Raw genomic sequence first — 14,109 nt, 5'->3', positions numbered from 1 at the left:
ATAATCTTTAAATGCTATACCAGTTAAGTATACCGATATAGTAATTTTGAGATAAAAAAATACCGCAAGGGACTAATGTGCTCTTCACTTAAACACACAAATCAACTTATTTTTGTGGGTTAAAACTGCAAAAACACTAAAGATGTTACTCTGTGAGCATTATAAAGTTTTATGTAAAATACTTATAAATCAAGGTCAGATATATTTATCCTTTCCCAATTTATTTTAATTATAACATTAAGCTAATTCTGGAAAAGTATTTTTTAAAAAATTTTATTGATTGCGTTTAGAAAGAGAGAATCATCAATTTGTTGTTACACTTATTTATGCATTCATTGCTTGATTCTTGTATGTGCCCTGACCAAGGACTGAACTCGGTGTATCCGGTTGATGCTCTAACCAACTGAGCTACCTAGCCACAACCTGGAAATTTGCTTTAAAAATTTCCCCACTACAATGTAGGAAAAAAAGAGTTAGGGAACTATTTTTTGTTTGCAATGTTTTTTACCTAAGGACCCCTTAATAATACAGCTTATTCTTCAAACAGTTAAGACTCTATAACTTTGCTTTAAATTTATATCATTCAGAATTTACATAGCATGTACTATAGATCTCCTTAAAGTTTAAGTAAGTCCAGTTGGTGTGGCTCAGCGGTTGAGTGTCAATCTATGAATCAGGAGGTCAGTTTGATACTGGTCAGGGCACATGCCTGGGTTGCAGGCTCAATCCCTAGTGGGAAACATGCAGGAAGCAGCCGATCAATGATTCACTCTCATCATTGAGTTTCTAAAATCAATAAAAAAAATATTTTTTATAAAGACAAAAAATATTTTTTATAAAGACAAAAATATTTTTAGTGTAATATGATGCACTGACATTAACATGCCCAAAGGATCTAAAAAGCAAGATCCCTAATAGAATTTTTATTTCTCACTACATAAAGACTGATCTCACATCTGTTTAATTGAGGTTTTGCTGCCAAATAAAGATTTTCAATTTTCAGAGCTGTCTGAACTTTGGAACTATAGATAAGACTTTCTGAAACTGCGTCCTAACCCTCAACTACCAAATCAGAACATCCTTTAAGAATGGATCTGCTGGCCCAAGCCAAGTTTGGCTCACTAGATAGAGCATCAGTAAGGGGCATGCAGGAGGCAGCCAATCAATGATTCTCTCTCATCATTGATGTTTCTATCTTTCTTTCCCACTCTTTCCTCTCTGAAATCAATAAAAATATATTTAAAAAAATAAGTTCCACATTAGGGAAAAGACAATACTCACTGTTGCAGACAAGACCCACCAATGTGCTAAAATGAATGGGCAAGCCTTCAGGAGAAATTGGATATTATCTGCATGGTGTGAAATTATCTCTCCAAGATACTTATCACTTTCAATTTGAAAAATAGTAATTTTGTAAACAAAAAACCAGCAGACATCATAACCACTGATAAAGGTTAATAAAGTATCAATTAATGTCTGACATTATGTAGCCCCTGGTTAGGTGGTATTCTCGCTTAAAAAAATATGTACCGCAGTCTAATCATATTAAGAACAAACCTAAACTAAAATCCACTATACAAAATAATGGACCAGAACTCAAGTGTCAAAAGCATAGAATGAGGAATTAAAAACTGTCACAGATCGAAAGACTAAAGAGACACAACTAAATGAATTGTAAAACATAGGAAGGATATTAGAGAAAAAGCTTATGAAATGTGAATTAAGGTCCACAGTTCAGTTAATAATACTGAACCACATGTTAATTTCTGGTTTGTTCATTTTATTATGGTGTGTAAGTTGTTAGTATAAGGACAATCTGTACTTTTCTGGGCAACAATTCTATAGTCTAAAATTACTTCAAAGTATTAAGAGGCTTTGTGGACACAAAGTAAAATCAGGTCTAGTTTTAATAAGGTGATTTTTAAAATGTAACAATTAGGGGAGCCAAATTATTTTTTAAATGAGCACTAAATTATACCACACAACAATCACGTGTCCGTATTACCCGTTAGATCTAATCAAAACAATTCTGGTATCAATGACCTTTCTGTTCTTTACACATAAATTACTATCATTAAGGCCCACCCAAAATAAGGAAATGGGCAGTCTAAAGAAATAAAATAAAAATAAAGAGTAAGCATTCTGCCCTAACTGGTTTGGCTAAGTGGACAGTGCGTTGGCCTGCGGACTGAAGGGTTCCTTCCAGGTTCAATTCCAGTCAAGGGCATATACCTTGGTTGCGGGCACATCCCCAGCAGTGAGTGTGCAGGAGGCAGCTGAATTGATGTTTCTCTCTCATCCATGTTTCTAACTCAGTGATGGCGAACCTTTTGAGCTCGGTGTGTCAGCATTTTGAAAAACCCTAACTTAACTATGGTGCCGTGTCACATATAGAAATTTTTTGATATTTGCAACCATAGTAAAACAAAGACATATTTTTGATATTTATTTTATATATTTAAATGCCATTTAACAAAGAAAAATCAACCAAAAAAATGAGTGTCATAGGTTCGCCATCACTGTTCTAACTCTTTATCCCTCTCCTCTCCCTTCCTCTCTGTAAAAAAATCAATAAAATATATTTTTTTTAAAAAGAGTAAGCATTCCTCTGAAACCTCTTAATCCAAGTTTAAAAGTTTAAAAATAGAAACAAAAATACAGCCTGCTTTTGTTGTTGTTAATCCTCATCTAAGGATATTTTCCCATTGATTTTTAACAGTGGGAGCGAGGGAAAGATTGATGTGCAAGACATTGATTGGTTGCTTCCCGTACTATCCCCAAGCTGCTTAATTGAGATACTTTTCAAAAAATTTTGAAGGGGGCTTGAGATGGAACCTACAATTGAGGTATATGCCCTTGACTGGGAATTGAACCCAAGTCCCTTTGGTGCGCAGGCCAACACTCTAAACACCTGCACGTGGTATTTTGTGGAAGAGCCACACTCAAGGGGCCAAAGAGCCGCATGTGGCTCATGAGCCGTGGTTTGCCGACCACTGCTCTAAACCATTGAGAAACACTGGACAGGGCAGCCTGCTCTTTGATTAAATGGCTGACAATACAATGTAGTAAGAAATTCAGGAACCTGCCAGGTAGCTCAGTTGGTTAGAGCATCAACCTGATATGTCAAGATTGGGAGTTTGGGAGTTTGATCCCTGGTCAGGGCACATAAAAAAATCTACCAATTAAATGCATAAATAAATGGAACAACAAGTTGATGTTTCTCTTTCTCCCAAAACTAAAAAAGATTCACTACTTTTCTTCTAATTTTGTCACAAGGAACCAGACAATGTCCAAAACTACTACTGTTGCCTCTAGTCGGAATATGTAAGATTTGGAGGCTTTTCTCAGCCTCAGAGAATATAAAACAGGATGAGACAGCCTTCTACTTCTCTGTTACCGATTCATTAATTATCTTGACCCTCTTTTCAGAGGCTTCTAAAATACACTGTAGATGGAACGAAGGGTGAAAGATGAAAATAGGAAAAAAGCAATATAAGTAGACAATAACGAAGATTCTCATAGACAATAAAGTCTCAATTTAATGTCACTTTACCATAGTTGGTACTTCTTTCCCTTCAAAAGACTGTAACTTTTATATATAAACAACCACCTTTCTGACCAAGCACTACTGACTTTTTTAAAGACTGTCCAGAATCTCCAATTGGTAGATATCAGAGCTTATTTGATCAAGTACCTTAACTCCTCCCCGCAATTCCTTCCTAGAGTTTACTCAAAAATTTTTGAAAAGCAGCCCTAGCCCGTTTGGCTCAGTGAATAGAGCGTTGACCTGTGGACTAAAGGGTCCTGGGTTGGATTCCAGTCAAGGGCACATGCCCGGATTGTACACTCAATCCCTAATAAGGGATGTGCAGGAGGCAGCCAATCAATGATTCTCTCTCATCACTGATGATTCTCTCTCTCTCCCCCTCTCACAAACCAATAAAAATATGTTAAAAAAAATTTTTTTGAAAAGCAGCTCAGCCCTAGCCGGTTTGATTCAGTGGACAGAGTATCAGCCTACAGACCAAAGGGTCCCAGGTTCAACTCTGGTCAAGGTCACATACCTCGGCTGCAGGCCCCTTCCCTGGGCCCCAGCCCTGGAAGGGTGCTTGAGGGAGGCAACCAATTAGTGTGTTTCTCTCCCATGGTATTTCTCTGTCTTTCCCTCTCTCTAAAAAACAATGGAAAAATATCCTCAGGTGAGGATTACCAGTGGAATGAAGGGTCCCAGGCTTGATTTCAGGTCAAGAGCATATGCCCAGGTTGTAGGCTTGATACCCAGGAGAAGGGGTGCAGGAGGCAGCCAATCAATGATTCTCTCTAATCATTGATGTTTCTAATCTCTCTCCCTTCCTCTCTGAAATCAATGAAAATATATTTTTTTAAAGAGTAAACTAAGTAAATCCCTCCATCAAAACTGTAAAAAACGAGGCTCTTTTCCTGTGCCTTAGATTATAAGCATCTGTCCATTAAAGCTACCAATCATCAGAGAGTCTCTGAAATATAGGGTGAGGGTGGGCTTTAGTTCAAGTGGTTACTACCTCATGGCAGACACTAAAATGCAGAATGGGGCAAAAATAGGTTTATAATTGTGAGCACACAAAAGAGAATTTATTCTTGTATTAGTAATCATTGTAATACTTTCCATACGAACAACTATAAACCTATTTTCACCCCACCCTGTATAGTGCTCTAAAATAGCTCTCCTTGTTGCCTTATTGTCAGGAGTCCATAATATCATCCTGGTCACTCAATGGAATGAACCTGTGAGATCAGCAATATAAAGAGACAAATAGCTAAAAACAATTAAAAGTGGGGGTTCTTAACCTAGGGCTCCCATAGATAGGCTAGAATCAGACTAACTTATTTACTTGCCTACATGTTTAGTAATCTGAAGAGAAATGGATCTATAAGACTATTCATTTTTCTTAAAAAAATTTATAGCCTAAAACAGATAGTTATTAAGAACTTTAGCTGAAACCGGTTTGGCTCAGTGGATAGAGCATCGGCCTGCGGACTGAAAGGTCCCAGGTTCGATTCCGGTCAAGGGCATGTACCTGGGTTGCGGGCACATCCCCAGTGGGAGATGTGCAGGAGGCAGCTGATCGATGTTTCTCTCTCATCAATGTTTCTAACTCTCTATCTCTCTCCCTTCCTCTCTGTAAAAAAATCAATAAAATATATTTTTTAAAAAAAGAACTTTATAAGATAATGCAGAAATCAAAATTTTATTATGCTTATAGCATCATTTATAATAGCCAAAATATAAAAACAGCCCAAATGTTTATACAGAAATGAATGAATAAGTAAAGTACGTGTATTCAACATACAATAGAATATTATTTGGCCATAAAAAGCAACAAAATTCTGATGCATGTTAAAACATAGGACAAACCTTGGAAATATGCTAAGTGAAATAAATGAGACACCCCCCCCCCCCAATATGGCATGATTGCACATATATGTGATGACTAGAATAGGCAAATCCAGAGACAGAAAGTGTAATAGTGGTTAATAGGTACTGGGGAGAGAGTGTAAAGTGTTAATGTTTACTGGGTAGTTTCAATTTGGGATGATGAAAAATTTTGGAGCGGTACAGTGACAATGGTTGCGCAATATTGTGAATGTACTTACCAACACTAAATCATACACTTGAAATGACAAAGACTGTTGTGTATATTTTACCAGACAATTTTATTTTATTAAATCTTTAACAATTTTTCCTCTAACAACAAAAAAAGCAAATTTATTAAAATCCACCCTCCTGTAATCAAGTCTTTCTATAAGTGGTTCCCATTTCCTATTGCTATATACAAGCTAAGTATTAGGTATTGTTAGGTCTCAAGTAAACATCTTATGCTAATTCCACATAAATAGGAAACTTTTTAAGAATGTAAGTGCTACCTTACCAGAAGTGGTAGGAAATTACTTTCTATCAAATATGTATGACACTAAAATAGAATATTCATCAATATTGTATTTTTATTATCCCACCATGGTATAAAACTGGAACAAACATACAAATAGGGGCACCTGTCTAAGATAAGACTGATAATACTTCTTTTTTTAAAAAAATATATTTTACTGATTTTTCACAGAGAGGAAGGGAGAGGGATAGAGAGTTAGAAATATCAATGTGAGAGAAACATCGATCAGCCGCCTCCTGCACACTCCCTACTGGGGATGCGCCCGCAACCAAGGTACATGCCGTTGACCAGAATCGAACCTGGGACCCTTGAGTCTGCAGGCCGACGCTCTATCCACTGAGCCAAACCGGTTAGGGCTGATAATACTTCTAACATCACATTCTAGGGGGTGGGGGAATGAATTTCTTATGAATTTGCTTTAGACACAAGGGCTTAAGAACCCCAAACTTAGCCCTGACTGGTTTGGCTCATTGGATAGAGCATCGGCCTGCGGACTGAAGGGTCCCGGGTTCGATTCCGGTCAAGGGCATGTACCATTTTTGCGGGCACATTCCCATAAGGGGTGTGCAGGAGGCAACTGATCGATGTTTCTAACTCTCTATCCCCCTCCTCTTCCTCTCTGTAAAAAATCAATAATAAAAAAAGAACCCCAAACTTAAATTTTCTTTTCAAAATTACCAACAAAGGAAAACAACCACCATCTGTGTTCAATAGAGAGCAATAGAGAGATGATGTGAAAGAATGCTCAACAGCATTAGTCATTAGGGAAATGCAAATTAAAACCAGAAGTCATCATATGCTAGAATTAAAAACACTCACCATACCAAGCTTTAGTGATGTAAAGCATATTCATATACTTTACATTCACAAGAATGTAAAATGATACAACCATTTTGGAAAATAGTTAAACATACACCTACACGATGTGGGTGATAGAAACCAGGTTGGAGGGTAGGATAGGTAATCAAAAGATTAACATCTTTTCTTTTAAAAAAAAAAAGTATTGCCCTAACCGGTTTGGCTCAGCGGATAGAGCATCAGCCTGCGGACTCAAGGGTCCCGGGTTTGATTCCGGTCAAGGGCATGTACCTTGGTTGCAGGCACATCCCCAGTAGGGGGTGTGCAAGAGGCAGCTGATCGATGTTTCTAACTCTCTATCCCTCTCCCCTCCTCTCTGTAAAAAATCAATAAAATATATTAAAAAATAAAATAAAAAAATTAAAAAAAAAAGTATATTTTTAATAGAGGCCCGGGTCCCTCGGCCTGGCCTGTGGGGATCGGGCCGAAACTGGCAGACTGACATCCCCTGGAGGGGTCCTGGAGTGTGAGAGGGCACTCTGCAAAGTTGCTGTCGTTCACCAGCTTCTGAGTTGAGCACCTGTCCCCTGATGGTCAGTGTGCGTCATAGCTACGATTCAGCCGGTCGAATGGTCGCTTAGGCTTTTATATACATACTAGGGGCCTGGTGCACAAAGATTGGTGCATGGGGGAAGGGGGAGTTGGTGGGAGTGTTGGAGGGGGTCCCTCAGCTCTACCTGCACCTTCTCCAATCTGGGAGGTCTCAGGGGAGCCCTCTCCAATCTGGGAGTTTCTGTCTGTCTTTGCAATCATATGAGCGAATTGTCTGAGACCCCCAACCCAGTTTGGTTTGTTGCTCACAGAATAGAGGCATTTTTTTCCCCTTTGCTTCATTGGTAGAGATTTCCTGGAAGTTTTAGGATATCTTCCCTTTAATTTTTCCTAGACGCTGTGATTTTACTTGTGTCTCTCATCTTTGCTCTCCCTCCATCCCCCACCGGAACAGTAACTTGCTCTAGGCTCACTTTGATCTAGTGTCTAGGACAGTGATGGCGAACCTTTAGAGCTCGGCATGTCAGCATTTTGAAAAACCCTAACTTAACTCTGGTGCCGTGTCACATATAGAAATTTTTTGATCTTTGCAACCACAGTAAAACAAAGATTTATATTTTTGATATTTATTTTGTATATTTAAATGCCATTTAACAAAGAAAAATCAACCAAAAAAATGAGTTCACGTGACACCTCTGACACGCGTGTCATAGGTTCGCCATCACTGGTCTAGGAGATCCATCTGCCACCAGACTACGATTCCCGGCATTCCTGGTGCTCCCCGTGCTCTAGGCTTCTGCTTCAGGTCCTAGGGCTGCCACCAGAACTACTATTCCCAGAATTCCTGGTGCTCCCCATGCTGGGAGTGACTGAGGGAGCCACGGTGGTCCCCTAAACATCCGGCTCTCCTGCTCTGCTCTCCACCCGGTGACCAAGGGAGCCACCAAGAAAGTCAAGTCCCCCCAAGGGAGCAACCGAGGGAGCCACAGCCCCCCCAAGCTGCTGGCTCGCCTGCTTCTGCTCTCCGCCCGGCTCTTGTGCATGCAAATTAACCCACCATCTTTGTGAGGTTAATTTGCATATTCACTACTGATTGGCTGGTGAGCGTAGCAAAGGGACGGTCAATTTACATGTTTCTCTTTTATTATATACAGTCAGGCCTTGACTTACGAGTTTAATTTGTTCCGTGATGGAGCTCGTAACTCAAATTACTCGTATATCAAATCAAAAGTGAACGAGTGAGACTTGTGATGCTGGGCTGATGTTGTGGCGTTCACTGTGACGCGTTCGCTGAGCCAACTAGCGGTGGGGTATCTGAAGCTGGCTCATAACCTGAATTTTAGCTCGCAACTCAAAGCAAAAAATCAGCTGAGAGACGGCTCGTATCTCAAAAAACTCGTAAGTCAAGACCCCACTGTAGGTTGATTTCAGAGAAGAAGGAGAAAGGGATAAAAACATTAATGATGAGAGAGTATCAATGATCAGCTGCCTCCTGCACATCCCACACTGGGGATTGAGCTCACAACCTGGGCATGTGCCCTGACCAGGAATGGAACCATGACCTCCTGGATCACAGGTTGATGTTCAACCACCGAGCCACGCCAGCCAGACCAAGATGAACATCTTGATTATAGTGGTGGCTTCATGGGTATACGCATAAATTAAAACTTATCAAATTGGGTGGGGCTATCTGGTGTGAGGGCGTGTGAGGTGGGGAGGGGGCTGCTGGCAGCTGCTGGAAGTCAAGGGTGGGGTGTGCACAGGCAGAGTGTGGCATGCACAAGCAGACTGGGGCGTGGGGACGGTTGGGGATCCGAAAAAATAACACATAACTTATCAAATTATACACTTTAGAAATGCTATCCAAAGTGTATGGCAAATTATACCTTAATAAAACAAACAAAACAGCAAATACAAATAATTTTAAAAGCCAGTATCACTTACAATCAATATATTGAGCATGTGATCTTCAGTACAATGGGAGGTCTTAATTAAGCATGGGAGTGACCCAATGAGTTCTGTTTTTAAAATATCATGGTAAATCCTAGCCCTGGCCAGCTTGGCTCAGTGGATAGAGCGTCAGCCTGCGGACTAAAGGGTCCCAGGTTCGATTCCGCCCAAGGGCACATGCCTGGGTTGTGGGCTCAATCCCCAGTAGGGGGTGTGCAGGAGGCAGCCGATCAATGATTCTCTCTCATCATTGATGTTTCTATCTCTCTCTCCTTCTCCCTTCCTCTCTGAAATCAATAAATATATTTTAAAAATAAATAAACAAACAAACAAACAAATAAAATATCATGGTAAATCCTTTAGGGGGACTATAACACACAAATGTGGGGTATTAAGAAGTCCAGCCCTAACCGGTTTGGCTCCAGGGGATAAGAGTGTCGGCCTGTGGACTGAAAGGTCCCAAGGTTCGATTCCGGTCAAGGGCATGTGCCCTTGGTTGCGGGCACATCCCCAGTAGGGAGGTGTGCAGGAGGCAGCTGATCAATGTTTCTCTTCTCATCCGATGTTTCTACCTCTCTATTCCCTCTCCCTTCCTTTCTGTAAAAAAATCAAATAAAATATTATACCTTTAAAAAAATAATAATAAAAGAAAGAAGTCCAGTTAGGAAGCTATTGCCAGAAATTTTTTCAAAATAGCTTGAGACCAGTATATGTATACTAGAGGCCCAGTGCATGAAAATCATGCACTGGGTGTGTGTGTGTGTGTGTGTGTGTGTGTGTGTGTGTGTGTGTTGCTGTCCCTCAGCTCAGCCCACACCCTCTCGCAGCCTGGGACCCCTTTTCCTTACGGCCCACCTGCAGCAGAGGCAGGAGAGGCTCCTGCCAACTGTGCACACCAGCCATGAGCCCAGCTTCTGGCTGAGTGCCGCTCCCCCTGTGGGAGCGTACTGATCACCAGGGGGGCAGCTCCTGCTTTGAGCGCCTGCCCCCTGGTGGTCAGTGCACATCATAGCGACCAGTCGTTCCGCCGTTCAGTCGATTTGCACACTAGGGTTTTATTATATAGGATGGTAAAATGGAAATGGAGATATTTTTGTGGAAAAAAAAAAAAAGACTTCAAAACACATGCTGTTTATTCATATCCAGCACCTAGAGGCACAGAGAGCTTTACACATATTCCACCTCTTATATCACAATAACCTTGGCAAGACAGTCAAAATTCAAAGAGATACAGAAACTTATGTAAGATCATATAGTAAATTACCATGTGCCTCATTCCAAAGGAAAGCATTGTATAAAACCTTATGGGTAACCTAGCTGGTTTTGCTCAGTGGTTAAGGATTAGGCACGCGGACTGAAGGGTTGCAGGTTTGATTCTGGTCAAGGGTACATACGTCTGTTGCAGGCTTGATCTGGACCCGGCTGGGGCATGTGCAAGAGGCAACTAATTGATGTGTGTCTCTCTCACATTCATGTTTCTCTCTCTTTGTCTCTTCCCCTCACTTCCACTCTCTCTTAAAAATCAATGGAATAGAAAAGTGGGGGGGAAAAAAATCAATGGAAAAATATCTTAGGGTGAGGATTAACAAAAACAAACAAAAAAACCTTAAGAGTAATCAGCTTTGGTCTGTCAACTTCATAAATTATAACACAGAACTGCACAACTCAGAAACTTTGTCCAACTACTTTAAGTGACCAAACTGCCAAATGTTCAATTATGATTGTATATCACTTTGGACTATTCATTAATTCATCACTCCTCTTTCCAATATCAGCAAATTCATATCTATCTCATAAAATGATTTATAAATCATATGCCTTAATAGAGTAAAACACAAGCCTTTGGTTTAAATTTTTTAAAATACAGAGATACCTTTATACAGATAATTATTTCAGGGAGGAATAAAAGGAGTTTTAGTATCTCCCCCCACTCCTTTATGGTTTGAAATTTCTAAACTAAGTACAAAAATTACTTTTTAGCCCTAGCTGGTTTGGCTCAGTGGATAGGGTGTCAGCCCCCGGACTGAAGAGTCCCGGGTTTGATTCTGGTGTAGAGCATGTACCAGTTGCAGCTTGATTCCAGTTCCAGGGCTGGGGTGCATGTGGGAGACAACCACTCAATGTATCTCTCTCAAATCAATGTTTCTCTCCCCTACCCTTCCCACTCTCTCTAAAAATCAATGGAAAATATCCTCGGCTGAGGACTAACAACAACAGAATTTTCTAAAATTATTTTTTAAAAAGGAGGGGGGTTTACCTGAATAATGAAAGTTGTTGTGCAACTAAGACATAGATTCAATATCACTGACAATCCTAGCATATCTTTAATTACTCCAGTGACTAGCACACACGCCCCATCTGGAAATTATTTCTACTTCACATATTAAAATTTCCTCCATCTTTAAGTCAAAAATATTTAGTCTTTAATTTATCACTCATCTCTGTAAATATTCGCTTCAAAACTTAACCTCAAAGAAATCAATTATATAGACATTCTCTGATCCTTAACATCATTAAGCTAACATTTTGAGGTATTAAGAGAGTGAGAAAAAACAATGACAGCCACGTATGAGAAATGTTATGGCGGTGGTAGTGGAGGGAGACTTCAAATAGTTAACGTTTTTTCTGGCCTAAAAAAACCCCAACAACAACAAAGCAATGTAGCAGATTTTGTATTATATAAATCTAAATTTATTAAAATGTTTTTTTATGGCCCTAGGCAGTTTGGCTCAGTGGATGGAGCATCAGACTGTGGACTGAAGGGTTCTGGGTTCAATTCCAGTCAAGGGCACATGCCCAGGTTTGCAGGCTCAATCCCCAATAGGGGCATGCAGGAGATAGTTGTTCAATAATTTTCTCTCATCATTGATGTTTCTATCTCTCTCCCTTCCTCTTTGAGATCAATAAAAATATATTTTAAAAAATGTTTTATTATGAACATTGTATCTCCCTTGATCATTTTGAAATTAAAATGTCATTTAACTGTGTGGTTTTTTTTAAATGTCCTTACTTGGCTAATTATTACCTGTGTGTTTTTTGCTCAATGAAATTGTATTCATCTGTGATCCACTGGTACAGGATCTACTAAGGGAACATGCAGCAAGAAACATCTAAACACAGTCTAGAATTGTCAGAGATTTTCCTGGCAAAGTGCTTAAGACAAGAGGCCTGAATTAAAAGTACCATTACCCTAAAAGAACATGTTAAAATTAACCGTTTATGAACAAGCACTTGAAATCAGATTTTAAAAATTGCTAGATGGAAAAAATGTACAAAATTTATTTTGGTTTGTTGTTTGTGTAGCTAAACCTACACTTCCTTTAAAATACAAGCATTGCAATTGTATGAAGGAACTTGTCTAAATGGCCCGACCTAATCATTATTCCCTTCTTTTAGCACATTCTGACCCTTAGCATGCACTCTGATGTAAGGATATATTTATATAGTCTTAATACCTAATCATGCTTTGTTCGAAACAGATACACAATATGTGCCCAGGAAAATCTGTAATAATAAAAGTGTATGCTAATTAGACCGGATGTCCTTCTGGACAATGCCGTGGTGGGGGCAGAGCCCCTTGCATGAATTTCGTGCATCGAGCCTCTAGTAAATATATATGCTAAGATAGAGTAAGAAGTAGTGCTGACAGCTTTAAACGACATGACAAAGACAAAGAAATGTACAGTACTTGAAGGGTTATACTAATTCATTTCCAATACCAAAGTTACTTAAAGATGAAGGAAAATTAACTTTCAGAAATACTAGCATATTCTGTGAAATACAAAATCATAAGCCTGGAGAAGCCTCCCAGTACTGACAATGTTAAAAAGAATTATAAAATTAATACAGTACTGAATTTATTTTCCAATGCTTTACTGATGAGAAAAGAACAGAACAGAATTCTCTTAAGCCAAGCAGTATAATCACCACTGCTTCCCCTCCAGTCTTTTCAAACATGACAATAGGCTCTTGAAAGTAAAGTCTTAAGCCCTCTGAAATATTATATGTTGGATACTTGCATATTAATATATGGGAGCTCTTACGATGTCATAATAAGAAACCAAATATATATGCATATGAGTATAACCAATGGACACAGATAGCAGGGGGGACGAGGGCATGTGCTGGGGGATGGGAGTGGCCGGGGAGAGGTCAATGGGGCAAAAAAGGAGACTTATGTAACACTATAAATATAGAATTAAATTTAAATTAAACAAAAAACAAATATACCACACTCCCCTTCATGTACAAAGCAAACAATGTTGAATCCTCAGGTAGACCCTTAGCCTCTAATTTTATAAATAACAAATACAATCATGACTTTGATAAACTAGTATAATTTTAAATCACTTAAATTTAAACCTGGAAAAGGTCATGGAAGATCATCTAGTACAGTGGTCGGCAAACTCATTAGTCAACAGAGCCAAATATCAACAGTACAATGATTGAAATTTCTTTTGAGAGCCAAATTTTTAAAACTTAAACTATATAGGTAGGTACATTGTTATTAACTTAATTAGGGTACTCCTAACCTGGCCTTTGCTAAAAACGTCCTCAATCTGATTGAGGTACGTTCGATGAGGTCGACCCTTTCCAACTCTCCCATCCACACTTGTCTTGTATACTTGTTTCGTCTATCTCCTTTCCGAAAACCGACTTCTGCGCATGGGCCACAAAGTTTCAATGGCACTGTATGTGCGCGCTCGCATGTGGTATTTTGTGGAAGAGCCACACTCAAGGGGCCAAAGAACCGCATGTGGCTCACGAGCCGCGGTTTGCCAACCACTGATCTAGTACAGTCTCTATGTGATCACAAGTAAAGGTCTAGGTGTTTAAAAACAAAAGAGGGACTTATACTACAGTAAAATGGTAAACACTTTTT

At 39.4% G+C, this 14,109-nt stretch overlaps 1 protein-coding gene across 3 annotated transcripts in view; it reads right to left on the bottom strand.

The window, feature by feature from the left end:
• The window catches only part of XPO1 (exportin 1), a 47,852-nt gene that overhangs the window by 19,830 nt on the left and 13,913 nt on the right, over positions 1 to 14,109 (bottom strand). The window lies entirely within an intron of this gene.

The sequence above is a fragment of the Myotis lucifugus genome, unplaced genomic scaffold, assembly GCF_000147115.1.
Source record: "Myotis lucifugus unplaced genomic scaffold, Myoluc2.0 scaffold_6, whole genome shotgun sequence".
Taxonomy (NCBI): Eukaryota; Metazoa; Chordata; class Mammalia; order Chiroptera; family Vespertilionidae; genus Myotis; species Myotis lucifugus.
Note: the sequence above shows the minus strand (reverse complement) of the source record. Positions and strands in the feature narration are given on the sequence as shown.